The following is a 5,428-nucleotide window of genomic DNA, read 5'->3' as shown; positions in this document are numbered from 1 at the left end:
AAGAGAAAGTCAATTATCATATGGTTTCACTTATTTGTGGAACATAAGGAATAACATGGAGGACATTAAGAGAAGGAAGGGAAAAATGAAGGGGGGGGATTGGAGGGAGAGATGAACCATGAGAGACTATGGAATCTGAGAAACAAACAGGGTTTTAGAGGGGAGGGGGGAGGGGGGAGGGGTTAGCCTGGTAATGGGTATTAAGGAGGGCACGTACTGCATGGAGCACTGGGTGTTATACAAAAACAATGGATTGTGGATCACCACATCAAAAACCAATGATGTATTGTATGGCGACTAACATAACATAATAAAATTAAAAACAAAAAAGAGTGGTGGTTTTAGCGGAACAAGCGACCCTGAAGTACATTGGAAGGCAAATATTTGAAAGGGGGGGACAAGTGCAAACCTTACGGAGCGCGTGCAAGGAGAGCACTTGGGTGCACTCACTTTACGCTGTTAGAAACCACACAACAAAATGCAAGTATAGAACCCAGACCGCACGTCTCCCTCTGTCCTAGAGCCTTAGGTAGCTTAGCACTTAATATTTTCTAATGATTTGTGTATCCATTTGCAGGGCAAGATCCATCTCACACTTCCGGGTTCCAAGTACCCAAACAGCATAAATAATAAAAGTGGAATTGACAACTAAATGCTAATGGGTCTTTTTGGAGACAAAATATTCATATTTAAGAAAGAGGGACTAGGGCATTTTCTCTGGGTGTCTGGCATTGCTCCTCTAATAGTAGGTTAGTAGGTCTGTTTCCCCGCTGGGTCTCTACCGGGAGGAGGATGGCTCCTTGGAAGGTTCTGTGGAAGGTGGGAGGACGGAGGCCCACCCCGGGGGTAAGTGAGCAGTGAGAGGGATTGCCCTGAGTGCTGCGATGTTCCAGCCGGCCTCAGAGGCCCCTGTGGATAGACTTGTTTCCTTAGAGAAATGTTCTCCGCTTCTCCTCTGGTCATAAATGCCGAGCCACACGAGCTCTGTGTTATTTTTCTGGAGTGGGGAGAAGAGAGTGGGGATGAAGAAGCCAGTCTGTCAAACCTCTCTTCCCTGGTCCTGCCTGTGGGCTCGTAGCCTGGGTCACAGGGCTTTTCGGCTGCAGGACTCCTGCCTGTGCCCACCGGCCACATCCTCTTGGGTTTTATCCACCTACAGTCTCATCTCCTTCTGCCTTTGGGAAATATGTCAAACTCTCTCATCTCTTGATTGATTGCTCCTTCCATCTGTTATTTGTTTGTTTGTTTGCTGTTGTGGATTTATTTACCCCATACATTAAAAAATATTACTTTACCTTTTACCATTTTGAGCATGGACTTGAGCCGGATTACCTGAGTTCAAAGATCAGCTCCTCCACTAACTAACAATGTAATCTTACCTCAATTTCCCCATCTGTAAAATGGGTGTAACATCACTGCTCACTTCACAGGGTTGATGTGAAGATTGAATGAACGTAAAGAAGACATTTTGAACACTATAGGACACATAGTATGCCTGTTTGCGAATTTAATGTGGTCTCATGAAGGAGTGGAAATAAATATGTGTGCTTAGTCTGACCTCTTCAAATGAAAGCCTATGTTTCTTTAATAATTTAAAAATGATAGGGGCGCCTGGGTGGCTCGGTTGGTTAAGCATCCAACTCTTGGTTTCAGCTCAGGTCCTGATTTGGGGTCATGAGATGGAGCCCCAAACCCACTCCACACTCAGGGGGGAGTCTGCTTGAAGATTCTCTCCCTCTGCCCCGCCCCTTACCAGTGTGTGCACAGGTGTCCTTGTGCTCTCTCTCAAATAATCTTTAAAAATAAATATATAAACAAAATAAAAATGATGTTAATTTCTAAGCATTTTTATTTTAAACTTTATTTGATTAGATAGTTCTTTTAATTTTTAATATTTATTTTAAAGCAAAAAGTGCTGAGGAAATATAGTGGAGAATCAACCACTTTCTCTAGGTGGTGTACTTGTGGTGATTTCTTTTGGATTTTGTGAATTTTCTAAGTTTTATGTAATTAATATATAGCATATTCTCATCAGGAAGAAAGAAGGGAAAATATTTGAAGCAAGATTTGTAATAAGGTTTTTAAAAAACTTTTTTTTACATTTAATATTTATTTTTAAAAAACACTGAATTTTTCAGAAGCGTTCTCAAAAGCAAGTTCTTTCAGCAATTTATTAATATATCCTAGCCTCATACAGAATTTTCAGAGTTCATGGTAAGTGTTACAGATATGTCAAAGACTTACAATCTCCTAAAACATATTAGTTGTATGTGTATATGTCCTTCATTTGAAAGATGACCATCAAGTAGATGGGTACGTTGGCAAGCACCTAAGTGTTCTTCCATCAAGTGGAGGGTGAGCTTGGACCCCAGGGTCCGAGGATACTGCTCTTTGCTGCATCTGGCAATCCTGACACACACCCTTTGCTTTAATGACTATTTGTTGAAAGAATGAAGAAATGCACATGTTTCACTAGGAAAAGCCCTCCCCAGTTGTGGTGTTTGAGGGAACCAGCTCCTCTGCATCTTACCTACTTGAATATTTGTTCACGTGAGCATATAAACTGTAGTGGGCAGCAATTTTGCCCATTGTGTTCCATGCGCCGTTCCCAGAATTCTGTGTAATGCCTGGGACAAAAATAACCATTGACAGAATCTTGAATGAATGAGTCAATTTACCCCACCCACGTCTAAAACTGTCCCCAGCCTTGACCCACATACATATTACTATCTCTGTTGTTTTGGGTATCTTTGTGATGCCACTTATGTCTCTCTGGTCATTATTAATATCTGTGTGTATCAGACTAAAAGTCTTTGAGGGCGTGTGCTGTGTTTGTGACTTTCAAGTCGCCCCTTGCTCTGGCTCTGGCGATGCTTTTCAAAACTGCAGATTCCTGGGGTGCCTGGGTGGCTCAATCAGTCAAGCCTCTGACTCTTGGTTTTGGCTGGGGCCATGATCTCGGGGTTGCGGGATCAAGCCCCGGGTTGGGCTGCACACTCTGCACGAAGTCAGCTTGAGATTCTCCTCCTCTCCCTCTGTCCCTCCCCGTGTGCCGCACGCGCGCTCTCTCTCTCTCTCAAATAAATTAAAAAAAAAACACTGCAGATTCCTTGCCTCTGCTTACAGAATATATTGGGTGGGGCCCAACAAAATACACACACACCTATGCACACACATTTATATCATCACTGTGAATGTATTGCCAATTACTTCAGGCATTCAGAAAGATACAAAAACCAGTGTCATGAAGAACCAGGTAACTCCACCCAGTTAAACATGTAAAAAAGTTTCCTTCTCCCTTCCCCCCACCCCCAGGACATGATCTTCTCCCCAATCTCATCACTCTCCTTCTGCAGCACGGGTAGTCAGTCATTGTCCTAAATTTGCTGTTTGTCACTCTCTGGCATGCTTTCATACTTTGGAAACATGCACATATATCTAAACAATATTTGGTAAAATTTTGCCAATTTATAAACTATATAGAAGAAATTTTGTATTAGTCCTCCTGCACCTTGCTCTTTTCAGATGTTGATATATAGCTCAAGTGCATTTATTTTTCCAATGTTATGTGAAATTCTGTTATACAGATATGCTTTATTTTTCTTTTGAAGAGCATTTGAGTTGCTTCTTGCTTTGTTTTGTTTTTTATTATAAAATGCTTCTATTTTTGGTACATATCTCCTCGTATGTGTGAGAAGTGTTTGAAGACAGGTTATCTAGGAGTGTAATTATTTGGTCATGGAGTAGATGCAGCTTCGCCTTTACCAGTTGTTGTCAAATTGTCCCCCAAAGTCATTAAACCTATTAGAAATGTATCCACATTCTCTCTAGCACTTGTAGGTTTTAGTTTTTTTACCAGTTTGCTTCATGAGAAATAGTACATAGTGGTCTTAAAGATGATTTTTATTACTAGTGGATTTAAACATATTTTCATGTTTATTGAGTAGTTGCTTTTTTTTTTTTCATTTCTTTTGCTTATTTTCCACTGGATTTTGGACGTCCTTCCTAATGGATTTGTTGTTCTTTAATAGTCTAGATACTTGTCCTTTTCTATTTATGTTTATACTCACAAGCATCTTCTTGCTGTTTATGTCTTGTTTTATTTTCATTATTTGTTGTTCCTTTTAATGAACAGAAGTTTTTTTATTTCTAAAGTTCTTACTTTGGTCAACCATTATTTGTATGGTTTGTGCTCCTACAGCCTAATAACACTCTTCCACATTTTCTTCCAAGTCTGTTGAAGTTTTTGTTTTATACTAAAGGTCTTTTTCTCACCTGAATTGATTTCAGTATACAATACAGAGAGCCAATTTTACTATTTTGTTCAATACAAAAACAAATTGTCTGAACACTTTATTCAATACAAAAACACAATTGTTTGTACAAGGGTGCCTAGGCGGCTCAGTTGGTTAAGCGTCTGCCTTCCACTCAGGTCATAATCCCTGGGTCCTGGGATCAAGTCCTGCATTGGGCTCCCCGCTCAGTAGGGAGCTTCCTTCTCCTTCTCCCTCTGCTGCTCCCCCTGCTTGTGCTCTCTCTCTCTCTTTCTGTCAAATAAATAAATAAAATCTTAAATAAAGAAATAATTTAAAAAATAAAATGTACATTTGTCATATTTTTAATTTCCATGGACATATATCTGAGCCTGTCTAGGTTCTGTCTTTTATTCCATCTGTTTGTCATTCCTACACAATTTCCCCCTTGTCTGTTCACCATAGATTAGAATGTCTTGATATCTGGTATGGTAAGTGCCCCCCAACTATCTCTTCCTCAAAATGACCTTGGCTGGTTTGGGCCCTTTGCTATTCCATGGTGATTTTCAGAGTCATCTTATTAGAAAGACCCTGTTGAGAATCATGTTGGAATTGGGTAGAACTTGAAAGACTAATCTGGGGGAGAACTGATGACTTTATAATAATGAGCCTTCTCATCTTATGATTATGGTATCGCTTCATATATTTAGATCTTTTAAAAATGTTTTTCCATGATGTGATTATAATTTTTTGCTTAAAGATAATTAACACCTTTTATTAGATTTAACACTAGTTAGTCTGTACTGGTAGATGCTATCAAAACAGCATATTATTTGAACTACATTTTCTAAATAGTTGTTACTAGCTGTAGGGAGGCACTTGGTCTTTTATCCAACAAATTAGAATTAATTGTAACAATCTGTCCTCATGCTTCCTGGGGTTCTGGGTACTTAGCAATATTATCTGTAAATGTGACAATTTTATATCTTCCGCCCCAATAATTCACATGATTTCTCTCACTCATCTCCAGTACTGTCCTGCATATGGACAGTGCTGGGGGACATCTGTGTGACATTTCTGGTATCATATGAAATGCCAGACAAGGACATAAAGAAAAAGTAAATTATAAGCCAGTCCCTCTTATGAATATATCAGCGATAATTCTGAACAAATGA

Source organism: Leptonychotes weddellii, chromosome 8, assembly GCF_054177405.1.
Source record: "Leptonychotes weddellii isolate Sample4059 chromosome 8, ASM5417740v2, whole genome shotgun sequence".
Taxonomy (NCBI): Eukaryota; Metazoa; Chordata; class Mammalia; order Carnivora; family Phocidae; genus Leptonychotes; species Leptonychotes weddellii.
The sequence above is the reverse complement of the archived record's forward strand: the minus strand, read 5'-3'. Positions refer to the sequence as shown.